Source organism: Sinocyclocheilus rhinocerous, unplaced genomic scaffold, assembly GCF_001515625.1.
Source record: "Sinocyclocheilus rhinocerous isolate Xijiao unplaced genomic scaffold, SAMN03320098_v1.1 scaffold422, whole genome shotgun sequence".
NCBI classification, from domain to species: Eukaryota; Metazoa; Chordata; class Actinopteri; order Cypriniformes; family Cyprinidae; genus Sinocyclocheilus; species Sinocyclocheilus rhinocerous.
In genome coordinates, this window is record NW_015639767.1 from 749,997 (window position 1) to 771,746 (window position 21,750).

The 21,750-nt window shown below is 33.3% G+C and overlaps 1 pseudogene; it reads left to right on the forward strand.

Moving 5' to 3' along the window:
- Window positions 1–3,588: 3,588 nt before the first annotated feature.
- On the forward strand, window positions 3,589–20,793 carry LOC107751694 (zinc transporter ZIP4-like; annotated as a pseudogene).
- The last annotated feature ends 957 nt before the right edge of the window (window positions 20,794–21,750 follow it).

Below are 21,750 nucleotides of genomic sequence, written 5' to 3' on the forward strand. Positions count from 1 at the left end.
TGCTATAAAACAAACTTTTAATATGTAAAAAAAAACATACTTTCAATGAACTTAAATTTTGTAAATTACCTGTATTTGTTTAAGTTATTATTACTTAATAAAAACAACCCAACTGCAGTTTGATTGATATTACTTGGAATGCGCAATAAAAAATGTGATTTCTGAAAAATAGGAATAAAAATGGAGTTATCGGTTTTTGCAAATGAACTCTTCAAATATTTCTTTACAAATTCATGCATGCATGCAATAATGCATTTGCATAAATATGTGGTTTATGCTGATGTATTTAAGGCTGAAGTTTATATGCATGTATAGGGAAAAGTATTTGTTCTACAACTATTTGAAGGTAAATTACTAATTAAATTTAAATTAATGCATGCATACAATAATATGTGTACATAAGTTTATGCGTTTATTTTAGGCATCACTGCATGTTTATAAATGGGTGGCTTATGTAAGTTTATTTTAGACTAAAGTTTATATGCATGTATGGGACAAAGTTTATTTGTTCTATTATTATTTTATTTAAAGGTGAATCACTCATTAAATTTTATTTCTTTTTTGTTTTTACAAGCAAAAAAAAACTTTCTTTACAAATTCATGCATGCATGCATGCATACATGAATACATGTAGGCTATATAAGTAAGTTTATGCTGGTTTATTTTTAGGCTTAAGTTTATGTGCGATTGTGCATGTGTAGGAGAAATGTGTATTTGTTTAATAACTATTTAAATGTAAATCACTACATGATAGGAAAAAATCTTTTTTTTTTTTTTTACAAATTCATGCATGCATGCATACATTAATGCATGCATGAAAAATGGGGGGGAAATGCATATGTAAATTTCTTTACAAATAGGAGAAAAATGGAGGGTTCAGGGAACCTGTTTAAAACATTTGTTGATTCTAATGGTGCAGGAACTACACATTTCACCTTTAAAATGTACAATTGAAAGAAATAACATCTTATTAAATTTTTTCTTGTTTCTAACAAGCATAAAATTGTCATTAAAAAATCTAAATCTCTTTTTTGCACAATAAAGTGCTGCAGTGAATCCAGAACGCTGTTGTAAAGGTAAGCATGTTAATTGAGAGACAAGGAAACTAGTGTTGCATAATGTAATAATGTTGACAACCCCTGCTGTTCAGAAAGGATAAACTAGCCGTAAGCACAAAGTAAAACGTTTTATCTACTCATACTAAATTCTCTTTACAGTCTCCATAATTTTCTTTGCAGATCCCTCACAGATGAACTTCAGCTGGTTTAGTTCTTGCATTAGTAGGGACAAGGACGCCCTCCTCTGGCCAAATCTGAAAAATCAAACATGATTTTATGACAGTTGTGATATTAATTGTTGAAAACACTCTCCTTTTCTGAGCTTCACATGAAGTTTAAGACCAGAAGATGCAATAATAGTGCATTTTTTTTCTTTTCAGGGTAAATAAGACTAGACCATAAAGCTTCCCACAACAGCCCACCTGAAGATCCTGAAGCACCAACAGGTACATCACACACGTGTCTTCTACAAGAACGTGCTGTAGGAAAAACACAAATCACAAATGAGATCTCTTTAATAGCTCAGTTGTTTCTCCTAGATAACAATGAGATGGAATGAAGAACTCGCATGTAAACTCAAATGTGTCTCTTCTGTAGTTTCACAAGAGATTTTAACAATATCAGAGATCTCAATATGAACTCAAACATTTCTCATCAAGTTTTCTCAATGTCAAATTAATCCCATGAATTTTATAGCTCTATAATGTGGGGTGGGGGTGGGGGGGGGGCATAGGATTTAATTTAAAATTATTTTCACAAATTGCTAGTAAATTGCACAGATTACAAAGAAACTGCAAATTACAGTTAATTAAACATGAAATTTTGAAGTAGAAAGATTCTGTATTTTCTTATATAATCTATTTTATTTACAACTTTACAACAAATCATTGTTTATAGTGATACTCTTACTGCATGACAGCTATTTTTCTGAATTTTAGAACATTTGTAGAATTTTAAAAGAATTTTAGAACATCAGAGACAAAGTTGATACTAAAATAAATAAATAACTCCATTAAGTCTCCTCAAAGAGCAAGATCTGGCATGAAGAACATGATGTTTTTGTGTCACTCACTTTATTTGGATCAAAGCTTAGCTCATCCTCCTCATCTTTGATGTAAAGGTCATAAAGTTCTCAGCTGACCTCATTCCATTCAGTGTTGTGCAAATGACATCCCTTTTGATTGGCTGTTGACTTTTCACTTCCTGTCGACAAATCCGGCCCACTCAAATCTTCAAGCGCTTCATGTTTGCTGCATAAACAGGCCTCGTCCTACAGCAAACTAACACCTCAATATCTAAAAGCTGCTCACAGTTCAGACTATCATGTCGATCTGAGATTTTTCTTTTCATGGTTATTCCTGTGAAGGTTAAGATCAGGTTTTTGGGCAGGTGGATCTGACCCCAGATCAGAATAAAATAAAGTTCACAAAAGAAACAGACATTTCACTATGGATTACTTTTGTACAGCTTACAGCATATTGTACAATAACCATATATACTGTATACGGCATAGTACTGTTAAAATATTTGTATGTAAAGCTGTGCATTATGCAAAAATAAATGCTTTAAATAGTGTATTAACTATGGTGTGGCTGACTCTTAACTTTTATAAAGAATATCTCTTTGGATTTGAGACTTTAGTCTTTGCAACTTTACAGATCTTCTTTATGCACCAAGAGCTTGTAACACTCCAAAGAGAAAGGAAAAATTTAAATCGCATCATATGACCCCTTTAAACACTATAACAATGTTTTGGATATTACCAGCGTTGTTGCCCAGAAAAGTGCATACAGTACAATTCATCCAACACACACTGGTGGGGCATATTGCCACTCTATAGGGCAAGTTGTCACAGTAGGAATCTGTATTGTGTAAAATTACCACAACAATATGGCAGCTGCACATTTGTTGGGGGAAAACTAGTCTTTTTTTTTCGGTCTTCATTAGTTGACTTTTGTCTTGATGTACAAACATGATAAACAGCTGTGTTAGAAAGACCATCCGGCCTCATGTGAATGCAAACATTTTCTGAAATCCAAATTGAAATATTTAATAACACTAGTTGGATTGCTTCTCAAATGTGTGCCTATTTGATTCCTCCATTCACTTAGATGTGTAATTAGGCCCATTCTGAGAGGAGTTGTATTGATGTGCAGCATTTCAATATACTGCAGCTCTTCACAGTCATTTTGTGTATTAAATATCACATGTTTGGTATTATTTCAAGAGGGCAGGTGTTGAAAAGCCCTGAAATGTGATCTCCAGACCGGGCAGCCCCTGTCCGAACCCCTCAGTGCAGGTGAACGGAAGAGGCTTCCCTCCTTTATGAGACGTATTTGAGTGCAGGTGGAGAAGTGACCAATCAGAGGGCAAGAAGAGCTTCTACCTAAGCAGGTATCACCCGTGTGAGGATCTTTAAAGCTGCTGTGTGTGTGCGTGCGTGTGTGTGAAGGCAGGCAGTCAGTCTATCGGAACCATCTCACCCGAAAAACCCTCTGAATACCAAACATCGAGATAAAACACACCGATTATGGAGACCAGAGGTGTTCTAGGTTTGTGTTTCGCCTGCCTTGGCGTGTTTACCGGCGCGCGTGGCGATAAAAAGGACATCTATGTCACTATGGATTACTTTTGTACAGCTTACAGCATATTGTACAATAACCATATATACTGTATACGGCATAGTACTGTTAAAATATTTGTATGTAAAGCTGTGCATTATGCAAAAATAAATGCTTCAAATAGTGTATTAACTATATTGTTTGTAATTATGTTGCATGTTTATATATGCAAGTTGAATTCAGTTTTCATTTTACACTCTCAAAACAAAAGGTACAAAAGCTTTCACTGGGCAGTAAGCTTTTAAAACAGGGGTGTCCAAACTCGGTCCTGGAGGGCCGGTGTCCTGCAGAGTTTAGCTCCAACCCTAATTAAACACACCTGAACCAGCTAATCAAGCTCTAACTAGGCATAGAAACTTCCAGTCAGATGTGTTGAGGCAAGTTGGAGCTAAACTCTGCAGGGCTTTTGTACCTTTTTTTCTGAGAGTGTACTAGGAAAAAATAAATAATGCCATAAAGCACAAGGGTCTGTGCATTACAGATTTTAGATTTAGATTTTACCATGTTTAAGCCAAGTCACATTTATGTCTGGAGCGCTTTATACAATACAGATTGTTTCAAAGCAGCTTAAACAGGAAAATCACAGTGTTAATTTTGTCAAATGTATCAATTCTAAAACAAATTCAGCTATAAATCAGCTCTGCAGAAGACCGTGTCATTTATTCAGCTTAATTCAGTTCAATGTTGGTTCAATTCAGTTCAATATCTCTTGATGTTACAAAGTTAGAATTCAGTTCAAATTTTGTTCTCATTCAATAACATCAGTGCAGTTAAATCTAAATATTGTCCTTTAAACCCTGTTAAAACCACAGTAATAAATGTTCTTGTTTTTATAAAACTGATGCAATAGCTATATAATAACAATAATCAGAATAAATATTTTTCTCAGTATTACAGTTCATCATAATTGTGTTTGTTTACTGTTGCCCAGGAACATAACTTGTTGCATTAATATAGAATGTGAGGTCACAGGTTTGTATTTATCAGCTTTTTATTACTTCAAATGCTGCTTATCCAGACAGATTTTAAAGTCAATTTCTGTGTAGAAACAAACCTTAAATACTTTAAAGATTTTCTGGATATTACCAGAATTGTTGCCCAGTAAAGTGCATACAGTACAATTCATCTGTGGAGGGCATATTGTCACTGTCTGGGGCAAGTTGTCACAATAGGAATCTGTATTGTGTAAAATTACCAAGGACAACGGCCCTCCAGGACCGAGTTTGGACAGCCCTGTTTTAAAAGGTACTAAAATGTACACTTTAGGTACTATTTTGTACCTTTAAGGTACCAATATGCACCTTTAGGGGTAAATAGCGTACAAAGATATACCTTTTAAAAAGGTACTGCCCCAGTGACGGCTTTTGTACCTTTTTTTCTGAGAGTGTACTAGGAAAAAATAAATAATGCCATAAAGCACAAGGGTCTGTGCATTACAGATTTTAGATTTAGATTTTACCATGTTTAAGCCAAGTCACATTTATGTCTGGAGCGCTTTATACAATACAGATTGTTTCAAAGCAGCTTAAACAGGATAATTACAGTGTTCATTTTGTCAAATGTATCAATTCTAAAACAAATTCAGCTATAAATCAGCTCTGCAGAAGACCGTGTCATTTATTCAGCTTAATTCAGTTCAATGTTGGTTCAATTCAGTTCAATATCTCTTGATGTTACAAAGTTAGAATTCAGTTCAAATTTTGTTCTCATTCAATAACATCAGTGCAGTTAAATCTAAATATTGTCCTTAACCCTCTTAAAAACACAGTAATAAATGTTCTTGTTTTTATAAAACTGATGCAATAGCTATACAATAACAATGATCAGAATAATTATTTTGCTTAGTAATAAAGTTCATCATTCTAATTTTGTTTACTGTTGCCAAGCAACATAACTTGTTGCATTAATATATAATAGGATGTCACAGGTTTGTGTTTGTCAGCATTTTACACCTTCAAATGCTGCATATCTGACAGATTTTAAAATCGATTTCTGTGTAGAAATAAACCTTAAACACTATAGCAATGTTTTGGATATTACCAGCATTGTTGCCCAGAAAAGTGCTTACAGTACAATTCATCCAACACACACTGGTGGGGCAAGTTGTCACAGTGGGAATCTGTATTTGTCTTCATTAGTTGACTTTTGTCTTGATGTACAAACAGGATAAACAGCTGTGTTAGAAAGACCATCCGGCCTCATGAGAATGCAAACTTTTTCTGAAAGCCAAATTGAAATATTTAATAACACTAGTTGGATTGCTTCTCAAATGTGTGCCTATTTGATTCCTCCATTCACTTAGATGTGTAATTAGGCCCATTCTGAGAGGAGTTGTATTGATGTGCAGCATTTCAATATACTGCAGCTCTTCACAGTCATTTTGTGTATTAAATATCACATGTTTGGTATTATTTCAAGAGGGCAGGTGTTGAAAAGCCCTGAAATGTGATCTCCAGACCGGGCAGCCCCTGTCCGAACCCCTCAGTGCAGGTGAACGGCCTCACAGAAGATGCGCTTCTCTCGCTGTTTGAACGGCTGGAGAACCGTGTGCAGTGCTCCGGTGTGTCGTGTGGAAAGGTAGGATATATTTGCGCACTTTTGGAGAGGTCAAGGTCCAGCGCGCGCCAGCGGCGTCTGAAGACTCGTGCGCTACAGCCGAGAGAACCAATCTGACTGGAGAATAGGCGTGTAAATCACAGTTTTATAGGCAAATGCGTAAGAATACACGACTTAAAGGGGTCATATGATGCTTTTTTAAAGATCATTATTTTGTGTATTTGGTGTAAGTGGGGGCGTGTTAGAACGAGCCGTTTTAGGGGGGCGTGGCAGAGTCTTAACTTTGATAAAGAATATCTCTTTGGTTTTGAGACTTTAGTCTTTGCAACTTCAGGGATCTTATCTATGCACAATCAGCTTGTAACACTCCAAAGAGAAAGGAAAACTTGAAATCGCATCATATGACCCCTTTAAATATCTTATATAGGCTAAAATACACGTTACTAACAATTAGGAGAGAATAAAGCATGCCTAAGAAGAGAAATAAAGAATCAGTGGCGGGAAAGTGCCATTTATATAAGTAGCTGAGTCTGACATACAGCTCATGAACAGATTAAAAGTTTAAGGAACGGGTGTTGAAACCGATCTCGAAGTCTTTTAAGCTTTGCGCAATTTTAATCACCTTTAATCTCCTTGTGACCCTCATTTCAAGTCCTGTGCTGTGGCAAATTATATTTTCCAGTATAAAAGTCTGAGTTTGTTCAACACCCGTCAGGGGCTATTGGTGCATGTTGTAACATGCGGACCTGTGGCATTTATCTGTATTTAAATTGTATGAGAAAATCCCCTGCTAACAAAAATATGTTCTAAGAATGTTTCTCGTTATTTACATTATGAAAACGTTATTTTAGAATGTTCTCTAACCGTTCAGAACGTCCGTTTTCCAAATGTTTTAAAAACGTTTTTTGTTGGTTATGCGAACATTAAGGGAACGTTCCATTTAATAATTTTACAAACATTATGGAAAGCTACTTTTGAGTGTTCTCTGAAAGTTCTAAAACAAGTAGGAACATTTAAAAAAAAAAAAAAGGTTAGATAAACATCAAGACAAAGCATTTCAGGAAAAGGATCATTTAATATCTTAAAAGGTAAACAGTTGTGAATGCAAAACTATTCATACAACAAGAACAAAATATGCATAAACCTTTAATAACACATGACAACATTCTCCAACATGACATTTATGAAAAAACAGGTTTCGCTCCCCTTGACCTGAGTTTAACCTTTTAGATAACATCAGTTAATTATATGTAGAGTCTTGTCTTGTTATTGCATTCACAAAATCACCATAACTACCTTGATCACCAAAAGCACTAGAGAAAGGTGTGTGTGTGATTGGGCTTTGACTCTTTAACTTATAAGTTACTAAGGCCGTGACACATCTAGCCCTGCTGCACTATAATGTAGACCTGCGTTATGAAATATGTTACCATCATTAGAAATAATAAGCACTAATCCAATGGCTTTCTGGAAAAATAAATACATGCATGCATACTTGTATATAAATAAATATCTGACAGAAAACTCCTGAATAAGTTTTTTTTTTTTTAATCAGTGATAATATAGGCGTGCATGTTTTTTGTAGAGATAAAACTGTAAAATCCTAATAGATTATTGTGTCTCCACAATAATAAGACAGTAATAGAAATCTTTTTGTCATGTCTGTTTGATTTGTATTTTTTATTTTTTTTGATGGCAGTGGTAGTTAATATGTACCACAGTTATGAGATTTTGGCAGGAACTGTGCTGAATTTTTGCATGGCTGTATTTGTACATTGAACTTCGTATTACTTTGAACATTATTTTTATGTAGATTGGAGATTCGTGTTCCTCCATAAAAGTGTTTTGAAACATTTTTTAGTTGGATGAATATTAACTTTTTTTAATGTATGTATAATGTTTTTAGGTGTGTTAGCACCAACCAATTTCCACAAAAAGGCTAAACGGAGTATTATTTTCAAATAGAAAATAATCATCTTCAAAAATAAATCTTCATCTCAAATAAATCTCTGTGTTGTTTAAGGCTAAACACTAAAGGTGAATAGGTAAAAATTTGGAATTAATAGATATCACCACCACATTTACCCAGTTGATTATTCACAATATATTAAAACAGTTGTTAGGTATTACAAGATTTATTTTGCATAAACAGAGAGGATTTTGGATTTCTTTCTTCCTTACTCCATAAATCAGAAAATACTGTCAACAACCAGAAAAAAAGAAAAAATTCCACCATGTTTTTAGGAATAAAATGTAATTATATATATATACTGTATATATATATATTACATTTTATTCCTAAAAACATGGTGGAAATTTTTCTTTTTTTCTGGTTGTACATATATATCAGGTAAATGATATACAAACAAACCCCTCTGTAAAAACATTGAGAATATAGATAGGAATGAAACAGTAAACCTAAAAGCAATAGTAAATTTGTATAAACAATTTTCACTCAGAAATTGCAAGTAAATTTTGCAAATAATTGCAAAGAAACAGCAATTGACACATTGAATTAAACGCAAAATTTTGAAGTAGAAAGACTGAATTAGTATTTCTTGTAAAACAATCCAACAATCTCTCATTTAAAACTTTGAAAAAAAAAAAATGTTCTACATTTTAAGTGCTGCAGAAGTGGAGATTTCTGGCTCAGTGCAAGAGAAAAAAATCATATGAACGTTAAAAATATGTTTTGTAATTGAAACAAACAGATGCACATTGATAAAGTGTAATAAAATAAACACTGAAATGCAGATTTTTTTCCACTAGTCTGAAAGATGATGTTATAGAAGCAAAATTGCCTAAAATTGACCTGTAGTGTCTTTGCTTTTATACAAAACAGCTGCATTAAATACAGCATTTATAGTCTCTCATTTAATCGACTCTATCTTCATTTCATCATTGTCCGCTCAGTGTTTCTCTCTCCTGTCTATAGTGTCTTTCAGTGGATCATCTCTCCCAGCTGTTGAGTAACTACAGCAGCTCACAGGGGCTTCAGATGGAGGATTTCTTCAGCGTGGCTCCTGGCTGCTGTTTGTTCCTCAGCGCTCCGCTGGAGACCTGCAGGGCCATACAGGACGGCCGCTGGGGCGTAGAGACCGAACACTTCATCGAAATGATCTATGGCCACAACCACGACTATAACAGCACCACCGATCATCCTTCTCATGGAGACATCACTGGAAATCAGGGTTTGGAGAAGATGTTTAATGAGATGGAGAAATACTATCAGCCTGACACGCATGAGGTCAGCACAATAAACTCATTAGTTCTAAAGATAACATTTTATTTTGTTAGCCCTCCCATTTTGTTGGGGTTCATTTGACCTACACCTGTTTTTCAAGCTGCTTGAAATATTGGTTGAACTCTTTATTTCATCGTACAATTTGGTGATGTTTTTTCTCATTTAGGGTCATGAATGTGCATGCAAAGTTTCAACACTTTGAAATTTTTCTGAATTCAGAATTCATCTTCTCAATCATCCGAGGAAAATTCACTGTTTCTTTATTTAGTTGAGTCTCACAATCGAAACATCTGTCAATGTTGTGTTTGTGCAGCTAATTTTGAAAATGTTAAAGTATTAGTAATTGTGTTGTTTGTTTAGATCATCTGTATTAATTTTTTTAATATATCTATATAGATTTTATTAATGTTTATTTCAGTTGTTTTAGTTCTTAAACTGAAAATTAGAAATGTGAATTTATTGGCAACTAACTGACTTTTTTTTTTTTTTTTAGATTTCTCTTATATTTTTTCTTTAATTTCAAGAAATAATTAGTTAATTATATCAAGACTTTAAAAAACACTAAAGACACTAAAAACAGAAAACCTTTATTTTGTAGCTTTTATATTTTCTTTTCTTTTTTATTTTATTTTAAAGTAACTTTTTTTTAGCTTTAGTTAATGAAATCAACACTGAAAAATACTAAAAACAGAAAACCTTTATTTATTTAGGAATTATTCAATTTCTCACTTATTTTATATTTTTTAATCTCTCTGACAAGCTACAATACAGGTTTTCTGTTTTTACATGAGTCTCTAGAGTTTTTCATATTGTACATTTTTGGCAAATTGTATGGAATCCCAACGTGTGTCAATTTGACCTCAAACACAAAAGTTGTACTCGGTTTTTGAGCACAACAGGAGGGTTAGTTATTTTTATGTTGTTTTGTGAATGCTCACGGTTATCTGTAAAGTAAAACCATGAAAAGGTTAATTGCTGCTTGACTTTTGTCATTGAGAATGACAGCAAGCCTCTCAAGATGCAATGCAAACTGACACATGATAGACGTTTCACACTGTCGGCCACATCTGTCTCGTGTTTATCTGTTTTTTTAGCCCTGTCTCACTATGAAGGACATCTTGGAAGAGAGCAGCCATCAGCATGGCGATCACACGCACACAGAGCTGGACTCGGTGATGGGAAACGTCCTCTATCACGCCCTGCGTGGAGACTGCATGAAAGCACATGACCTTCATGAGCAGCAATACTTCGTGGATTACATCTTCAGCCATTTCGGCTCTTGACAGTCTCACGCTTCATGGTATGACTGTCTGATAATCCTACAACAGAATACATCTTTTGAGCAATACATTTCCAGAAACTTTCCTCAGGCTCAGTGTTGTTATCTTTAGCAAAACCTAAAACTATTAAAAACATTTTTGTAAAAATAAAATTAAGTAAAATATAAATATAAATATTAGATTAAAAGCTTTAGTATTAACATACTATTATAGTTTTTTTATTATTTCAAAGTAGTTTTTATTTTTATATTTTCAGTTTTAATTTTAATTTTAATTGAAGGTTTTTTTTTCCATTCTATATAAAAAAGTCTATATGTTTTTAAATAAATTTTGCCTCTATTTAAATTTGAGTTATTTTAAAGTGGTCATATGATGTTGCTAAAAAGAACATTATTTTGTGTATTTGGTGTAATGAAAGGTTCAAAAAACACATTATTTTCCACATACTGTACATTATTGTATAAGCTGAAGTACTAAAATTACAGAAACTAAAACTGAAAAATAAATTGAAATATTAAAAAAGCTAATACAAATGACAAAACACAACAAATTTACTAAAATGAAAATGAAAATACAACAATAAAAACTAATTCAAAATATTAATAATTTTATTTTATTTGTGAGTTGTAGATCAGGGTTCAGTGGTGTGTCTTTGGTTGTGCTAACTCTCATTCTTCATTTCTTTCCCAACCATAAATTAATGGCTGAAATTGCTATTGAAAAGTTATTAAACTATTATTATACTACGTTTGCTTCATTTAATACTACGTTGCCTTAAATGGCAACTGACGTAAATAAATATAAGGGGTTTTATATTTTATTTTAATTTTTCTTTCATTTTATTTTAAGAATTTTTTTTCTTTTTTTAGTGGTTTGTTTTTTTTTCATTTTAGTTAACGGTAATAACCTTGCAAATAACTGAAATTAAGTATAAGCTGAAGTACTAAAATTACAGAAACTAAAACTGAAAAATAAATTGAAATATTAAAAAAGCTAATACAAATGACAAAACACAACAAATTTACTAAAATGAAAATGAAAATACAACAATAAAAACTAATTCAAAATATTAATAATTTTATTTTATTTGTGAGTTGTAGATCAGGGTTCAGTGGTGTGTCTTTGGTTGTGCTAACTCTCATTCTTCATTTCTTTCCCAACCATAAATTAATGGCTGAAATTGCTATTGAAAAGTTATTAAACTATTATTAAAATTAGAAAGTATTTTGTCTTTGTTTTATCACATGGGGCTTTTCAGAGCTGTGATGTGAACCAATAGCTATTGGCTGTTTAGAAAGTCAGAGCTCTATGATATGTCCTGGTCTAAACTTTCCTTCCGTCAACAGAAAATTGGCCAACACAAGAAAAAACAGTTGTGTGGTTTTAATGTTCTCCATCAGTATAATATTTCCTTTAATAATAAACCATTGTGATCATGTTTTGTTTTTTAATGGTGTTATCCTTCTCAGATTTTGAAGGGCTTCTGAAGGCTTTAAACCTGGGTGGAGGGGAACATGACCATGATGCGTTATTAAACTATTATTAAAATTAGAAAGTATTTTGTCTTTGTTTTATCACATGGGGCTTTTCAGAGCTGTGATGTGAACCAATAGCTATTGGCTGTTTAGAAAGTCAGAGCTCTATGATATGTCCTGGTCTAAACTTTCCTTCCGTCAACAGAAAATTGGCCAACACAAGAAAAAACAGTTGTGTGGTTTTAATGTTCTCCATCAGTATAATATTTCCTTTAATAATAAACCATTGTGATCATGTTTTGTTTTTTAATGGTGTTATCCTTCTCAGATTTTGAAGGGCTTCTGAAGGCTTTAAACCTGGGTGGAGGGGAACATGACCATGATGCTGAAAAGCAGCACAGCAGAAACAGCCACAGTCATGGGGATGCTCATCGGACCAACAGCAGCTGGGACACGGTAACCCTGCAATTCTGAACTTTTTTTTTGTTTGTCAGCCGAACCACTTTAACCTACAAGATTTTCTTGAAGTCCCCCTGAGATTTTAAGTTCATATATTGAATTATTTAATATGTTTAATTATTTAACAAATTTTTCACTGCATCTTGGGCCTTTAGCCTCCAATCTTGACACTCAGGTGAGGAATCGTGGTGTGATTTTTGACTCTGAGCTGAAATTTGAAAAACAATTTACAAAAACAAACCAATTCTCTAGTTTTATCATGGGAAATCTTTGCACGCCACAGAAATCCAATCATTTAGCCGTGGCACTTGACGAAGAGAGCAATCATGTGGCTGCGCGAGAAATTCCGAGGCCTGTAACATGAAGTGTCAGCGGCAGCCGCTAATGTTTATTTCTCTTGATGTATGTTGTGACATACACGTTTCATCTGTCCGCAGTCATAATCACAGTGAAATTAAGCAGTACATGTGCAGACGAACATCCAGCTCATATTTAATCATGATGCATATTTCCAATTTCTTTAAGCTCACACGCCGTCTAAATAAGACCTGTCGTCTGACATCCGTGGAATTAATAATTCAGCAAACAGAAAATACGAGTGTTTCACGCCTGATTATCAGAGCAGCGGCGGCGCTGTGGTGTGAAATTAAATATTAATGCGTAAATATGTTTTATGCATCCGTTCATTTGCATGTCTCAGTGTGGGTTATGTTGCGCTCGCAGGCCTTGTTTCAGCGCTGAAGACCTGTTGAGGATTCACCGGCTGAACTCTTCATCGCTGAGCAGAAATCAGTTCACACAGATCAGCCCTGCTCTGATTCAGCAGATCCCCAGCGGAGGCTGTTCTGAGATCAGTCCCGCACCCGTGAGCCCGGATTCACTCAGCACTGCCGAGAGTGAGTGACCTCTTCATACGCTGTAAATAATTCTCACTGATATGATGGTATCATGTCATTATATGATTATATGATATAATATAAATGGAGCTTGAGTGACTGAATGGAATTCAAGCGTAGTTCAGGCAGACCAACAACAACTGTATTTAAGACCATTCAAACGCATGTTCTTCAGTCTTCAGTCTTCAGCACAGACATTTGCACCCACCTCCCAGCAACTCCTTAACAGCTGGGATTCTGTAGAACTATTCTGTGAATTCTCGTCACTCTTTTATTTCGTAATCGTATTTCTGCATATGTGTATAAGCTAAGAAATATTTGTTTATTGCCAGGCTGGGGGATTCATGCCTTAAAGGTCCCCTGAAATGCTTAGAAACACGCAGCGTTACTCTATGTGTTGACGTCATTTTAACTGAAACAGGAAGATGTGACGTGACGTGACGTGACATGTGGCCAAGTATGGTGACCCGTACTTGGAATTAGTGCTCTGCATTTATCCCATCCTAAGTGCACACACACAGCAGATAACCTTAAGACTAACATATTGATACTAACACCCAAAAAACTTTAATTTTGATTTCATGGGGACTTTAAGGATGTATCTTAAACTGTCTAGTATGGCAGCGAACCCCTTAAAGCCTAAGTTTCGCCAAATTCAAGAATTGCCAATAAATGTATTTTCAAAAGTGGTCCTGACTGAACTGACATAATGTTAACATTATGTAACACAATGTAATCATAATAACCACCGTAATAATACGTACATAATTGTAAAATCAAAGCTTGAATGAAACTGGCTTTTCCAAGAAACTTGGCTCATAAACATAATCTTGTGAAAAATATCTGGTTATATCATATCTCACCCAAAAATCAAAAGAAAACAATTATCCTCTGCTTAAAGACAATCAGACCTATTTTAAAGATTTTTTTCCCAATATGACATTGTTTTATTTGATATTTAAATATCGTAACAGAGGCACTTTAAAATACAGAAAATATGAAATAATGTTAATAATACAAAAATTATTGAGAATAAAAATTATAAATAATATGATTAATAATATTTTATAGGTAGAATAGAATTGTAAGTTTGCATCAGTGTTATTTGAGATACTATTATAGTTTTTATTATTATTTATTGATATTTACTTATTGAAATATTTGTTGTTTTTATTTTTCCCATTTCAATTTATTTTTAAAGTTTTTGTGTTAGTTATGTTATATTTCTTATGTTTTTTTTCTATATAGTTTTTATTAATTTTATTTCAGTTTTAGCTATTTTAGCACATCAACGTAATATAAATAAAAATGAGAAAAGTTGGCAACTAGCTGAAAAAAGGTTTTTTCATACTTTTTAATGTTTATTTGATTTCAAGTAATGAAGATATTTTTATAGTTTTAGTTAACTGAATTAACTGTGGTATGTATCATGGTAGTAATTGTTGTACTGAATTTAATTTTAAGAAATGATTTTTAAAAAATAATAATTGTGCCTAGAAAGGATGATTTTCGTTACTGTATTATGCATTCATTTTAATGAACAAAGTTACAAAGCAAAAATCAAGATAGATATAATCTTTCTTTGTTATTTTGGGGTGAAAAAAAATCACCACCACACATTTTATTTAAGAAATTTACGCATATAGACATTATATAGTTTCATAAGAGATCTCAACAGTTTCTCAAACCAGATATCTCAATATAAACTCATACAGTAATGTTCTCCATTTAATCTTTTTAAATGAAAAATACTGATTTTATTGCTAAAATAAGTCCCTTTTTTATTTAACAATATTATTATGCATTATTACAATGCATATTTTTACTGTTTGAAACCAAGGAAAGAAAGAAAAAAAATCGTTTTCTCGTAACAAACCTGATTCAGTTTTGATTACCCATTATAAAGCTCAGTGTGAATGAGTGCTTCATTCCGCTGTATGTGTTGTTGTGTATGTACAGTCACTGAATGAGCTCTTTGTGTTCAGGATATGGATACGCCACACTGGCCAACCTCCTCATCTGTCTGATGGCCATGTTTGGGATCGTGGTGCTGCTGTTCTCCGCATGTACGCAAGTGTTCGAGCTCTGCATCCAGTTCTGCGTCAGTCTGGCTGTGGGATGTCTGACGGGCGACGCTCTGCTGCATCTGCTGCCCGCGGTGAGCAAACCCCACATTCAGCACAGTACAGACCATTGCTAGCTCTCTGCATCTCATTGTATGGTGATTTTATGCTACAAACCAGCTGAGAAAATGCCTAAAAATGTAACAATCCTCAACTTTATTCTCTTGAATTTGTATTCACTTTACCAGCGACATTGATTATCAACATTGATAATAATCAGAAAGCAGCAAATCAGCATATTATTATATATTATTATAGTAATGATGCTGAAAATTCAGTTTTGATCAAGAATATACACCATTTTAAATCGTAAACACTGATTTTAAATTGTAATAATATTTCACAATGATACTGTTTTACTGTATTTTAGATCCAATAAATGCAGCCTTGATGTTTTTGTCACCGGAACACCTTGACAAACGGTTTTAGCTTTATTATTTAAAATGACTTTATTTGCCTACATAACTGGTTCAGTTCATATATTTAAGTGTATCTATAAGTGTAGAAGCGGTTAGTATTCTGATATAGACTAAAATATTATTTATTAAATTTTTTATTATTAATTATAAAGAATATAATAAACAATATTATTAATAATATTTTGTGTGAAGTAGAATTGTATGTATGCATAAGCGTTATTTTAGTATCATTGAGATGCTATTATAGTTTTATTAATAGTTTGAATTTGTTTATATTTTTTTGTTAGTTTAGTTTTTGTTTTGATGTGTTTTTGTTTTATATAGTTATTCATTTTTATTTCAGTTTTTGTTTCTTTATTTCCTCATCTTGAAATCAATTCAAATGAATTGAAATTACAATTTCAGCTAGCTGAAATTGAATAACTTTAATATTTTTTTAAATACTTTATTTCAGTTAATGGTAAAGATATCAGTTAATCATAATTGCATCTTTTTATTAGTACAATCCATCCCGAATAATGAGAAAACGCAGGTTCATCTTTAACTGTGAATAACTCTGAAAGGGAAAAGGAGCATATATTTAATATTTCATATTGCTGATATGTCGAATTTTGTGTGCAACCACCTAGCTGTGTTTTAGTGTTATCCTTCATCTCACCCTCAACATCATTCTGAATTTCCCTCCGATTACTCTTGGGCTGGGCATCTTCTCATAGAAAGCTCAGTTTTCTGGTTTAATGGGGCAGAATGGGTCTCGGCGGCAGGCCTGCCACCCGTTATTTCCCCCGAGCGCTGACAGCGCCCACGTTCCCTCATCCGTTTAGATCCGTGTCAACATAACTACAGTCCTGTCACACCATGTCATCGCCCTGAGTGGAAAATAACCGGATTGCTGAGAGAAACAGACCTCGCTTATTGAGTGCAGACAGGAATTACTGCACAGCGCTGCTGGGAAATCAAAGCACAATCCAAGTTTCTGATCAGTGTTAATGTCGTTTCATCTCTGTGCAGTTCTTAGGCCTCCACGTTCACGACCATGCAGAGGAAAAGTTGGACTATGTGTACAAACTGCTGGTGCTTATTGCGGGCATCTATTTTTTCTACCTGATGGAAGGCATCTTCTCCATCATTACCCGCAGAGAACATCACCATAATCATGATGAAGTGAGTCTTTCGTGCTGTTTGAGAGGTCCGAGACAATTCTAGATCCATTCCCAAACCACTAACATGATGCTGTGCTCGCAGGAGGAGTCTGATGTTCATCACAAAGTCCTGCAGATGTTCCAGCTAGAGAAACAGAACAAACACTCCAGCTCACAGGCCGATCTGGTGAGAAAATCACATAGAAATAGACTTAAATAGCGAGAAAAGCAGAAAACAGTCATTGCTGGTGAATAAACTAATAATAATGGGGTCTAAATTCAGAAACAGTGTTTTTTTTTTTTGCATCATTGGTATTTTATTATTATTTTAAATAAATAGTTTAGTCATTTAGATCTATTTGTTTTATTTTTATATTTTCTGTTTTTATTTAAATTTTTAGTACTTTTGCTCTGTTTAATTTGTGATTTTGTCATTTGTATAAATTTTTTAAATGTCTATATAGTTTTTATTAACGCTTTGGCAACTAGATTAAATAAAATAAAATAAATTCATTTTTTATATTTTCTGGGTTTTTTATTTTATTTTAAGTTTTAGTACTTTTGTTGTTTAATTTGTGATTTTGTCATTTTTATTAATTTTTTTAATGCCTATATAGTTTTTATTAACGCTTTGGCAACTAGATTAAATAAAATAAGTTTTTTTTTTTTTTCATTTTTTATATTTTCTGTTTTTATTTTAATTTTAAGTTTTAGTACTTTTGTTCTGTTTAATTTGTGATTTTGTCATTTGTATTAATTGTTTACATGTCTATATAGTTTTTATTATCGCTTTGGCAACTAGATGAAATAAAATACGTTTTTCTTTTTCATTTTTTATATTTTCTGTTTTAATTTTAATTTTAAGTTTTAGTACTTTTGTTCTGTTTCTGTTCCTCTGTGAATTTGTGATTTTGTCATTTTTATTAATTTTTTTAATGCCTATATAGTTTTTATCAATGCATTGGCAACTAGAAGAAATAAAATATTTTTTTATATATATTTTATTTCAGTTAACATTTAAGTAACGAAAATGTTTATAGTTTTAGTTACCAATAATAGCCCTGTTCATACATTTGAAGCTAGTAACAAAATGTAACAATTAAATGATCTCAGTTTCTGAGTTTCTTTAAATATTAAATTTAGATTGTGTTCACAGATTTGATTAAATATTTTTTGAATATCTGTATTTGTGATGAGTCTTGTATTATTATTTTATTAAAATACTTAATAATTATTTTAAGGACATAGTTAATTTTTTATTAATTTTTTAATGATTAATGTTTTGTTGGTGGTTATTATTATTATTATTATTATTTAATATCTCATTATTATTGAAGGTGGATGCCGAAAAAAGAGAAAAGTCCTTCCTTGAACCTGTTAGCCCCAAAAAAGGTAATTATACACAACTTTGAGTTAATGATATATTACTAAAATAAACAATGACACACATCTAAGAGAGTAAAATGACCGTTGGGTTAATAATATCCCATCTCTTCTCCCTCAGAGCAGTGTTTGCTTCCCTATATGATCACCATTGGAGACGGCATCCATAACTTTGCGGACAGTCTGGCGATCGGCGCGGCGTTCTCCATCTTGTGGCGGTCCGGTCTGGCCACGTCTCTGGCTGTGCTCTGCCATGAGCTGCCGCATGAGTTAGGTGAGCGTCATTGTGCTTGTTCGACATTAATACAGATAAATACTCAACAGAGATGCACACACAGACACATGCATAAACTACAATACATAGTGAGCTGCCTTGCTGGCTACTGCACATAAAGGCAGAATCATAACAGAAGTGATGGATTTGAAACACTCTGCATAGACCGTATGTAGAGTTTGATGTTAACTTGTTTTAATAAGCATAAAATACACAGCATTTTTCAGTTTGAGTGAAGTATGTGTTATAGATGCTATCTAGTATTGAATTAAATAATATTGATATTATTGTAAATATACTTAATATTATACATTTTTCACAATTTTTTCCTGAACTTGGTGCAGTAAAAATAGCGAAATTGTGAAATATTATTACAATTTAAAATAAGTGTTTTCCATTTTAATATATGTTGAAATGTAATTTATTGCTGTGATGCAAAGCTGAATTTTTTGAAGAAAGGTGTGCTTATACTGTCTTACAAAGATATAAAGTTACATGCATCTCTGTGCTGGTCAAAAAATCATTTTCAGTTCTTTTTATGCTTAATTCAACCAGGGTTATTATAAAACTAAAACTAAAATCGTTTAAAAATGCATTACTTGAAATAAAAAACATTAACTGCAAAAAAATATTTTTAAAATTCATTTTTTCAGCAAGTTGCCAGGGCAGCATTTCTCATTTTCATTTAGTTTAAATAAAAAACTCAATAATAATAGTAATAATAAAATGACAAAACACAACAAAATTACTAAAACTTTAACTAAAATGAAAATGAAAACAAATTTAAAATAAAATTCAAAATATTAGCAAAATATTAACAAAAACTCAAATTGTATGTCGAGGTTACTAAAATAACACTGAATTCAACATATGATTTTGATTTATACAAGATGTCTTTCTTATGGTTAAAGTATTTATTTGTTTGTTTGTCTTGTTTATTCATTCATTCATTCCACTGTGACGGTTTTGACTGTGACGTGTGTCTTCCTTTTATATCTGATTTTTTTTTTTTTTTGATTGATTGATTGATTGATTGATTGATTGCTCTTTTAATCTAACCAGAGGAAGATTTTACGGCTCAGCAATCGCTCTTATATAGCACAGGAGACTATAACGTTTCACAAAAGCTGTTAAGAAAAGAGTCACATTTCACTCCAAAATTAAAAGAAAGAAATTAATTATATTTTGCACAAAAAAGCCTATTTTACAATCATGACATTTTTTTTTTCTTCATTTTTTAATAACGTTGTTTATGAGAAATAATTGAAACATTAAAGAGACCTCAATTGTGATTTTAAATGTTTTTTTTTACACTGAATATTTAGTCAAATATTTTCAGTCATTTTCATGTTCAGGTGATTTTGCGATCCTGTTGCACTGTGGTTTGTCGGTCAAACGGGCTCTGCTGCTGCACGTGGCCAGCTCTCTCACCTCCTTCATCGGCCTGTACATCGCTCTGTCCGTCTCCACGGAAACGGTTGCTAAGGAGTGGATTTCGGCTGTCACCGCCGGCCTCTTTCTGTACGTTGGTCTGGCAGACATGGTACGTTACAGTCTGTTCAGTCTAAAATGATATTTCACATAACTACAGTATCTGTCTAGCTGTGAACCGTTTTCTCTTTCAAACTTGTTCAAACTCTCAGCTTGTTCATCAGTCAAAAACAACAGCCATGTTTGCTGTCTGACTCTAAGCTCAAGTTAAATTTCCCTTTTTCCTCTGTTTTTCTCATCTAGCTTCCCTCTCTTGTTCACGTGGACAGTAAAAGACCTTAGCTGATATTTCTACTGCAGAATCTGGGACTTTTGAGCGGTTGGGGCATTTTGTTGCTCTTGTCCTTTTATGAAGACCAAATAGGGCTCTAAATAGGGAGCATTTGTTTTTATTTGTGCCTTGTTCCTATATATCTGTCTGTGTAACTAACATGCTAGATGAAATATGCGCAATCAGTGCAGCCCTAGGCATTTTCATATGGAACATTTTTCGTGTTTTTAAATTACACTTGGATGGAAAAGCCTGTGGTTTAGGAATCAACTTTGCGCACCTTAAATCAAAGAAAACTTTTGTACATTTTCTAGATTCATCCTTTCTCATTCATCAATATGAAGCAATAATTCAGTTCACTCAAGATGACTCACTGTCTTTGAATTGAAATGATGTATTTTGATGAGTAAATACATACAGGATATTTCTGTACTGTATCTTTGAAATATGTGTGTGTGTGCGTGTGTGTGTGTGTTTTTGTGACAAATGAGGACATAAATTTGTATAATGACAAGGGTATGACATAGGTATTACAAGGAGAAGGTGACTTTTCAGGACATTACCCCATGTCCCCACTTTTCAAAACGCATATAAATCACACAGAATGAATTGTATTGAAAATCTGAAATAGCACAAAGTTTCCTGTGAGGGATAGGTTTAGGGGTAGGGTTGGTGTAGAGCAATAGAATATACGGTCTGTACAGTAGAAAAAACATTACGCCTATGGGATGTCCCCACTTTTCACAAAAACAAACCTGTGTGTGTGTGTGCGTGCGTGTGTGTGTGTGTGTGTGTGTGCGCGCGCGTTTTTGTGACAAATGAGGACATAAATTTGAATAATGACAAGGGTATGACATAGGTATTACAAGGAGAAGGTGACTTTTCAGAACATTACCCCATGTCCCCACTTTTCAAAACGCATATAAATCACACAGAATGGAGTGTATTGAAAATCTGAAATAGCACAAAGTTTCCTGTGAGGGATAGGTTTAGGGGTAGGGTTGGTGTAGGACAATAGAATATACGGTCTGTACAGTAGAAAAAACATTACGCCTATG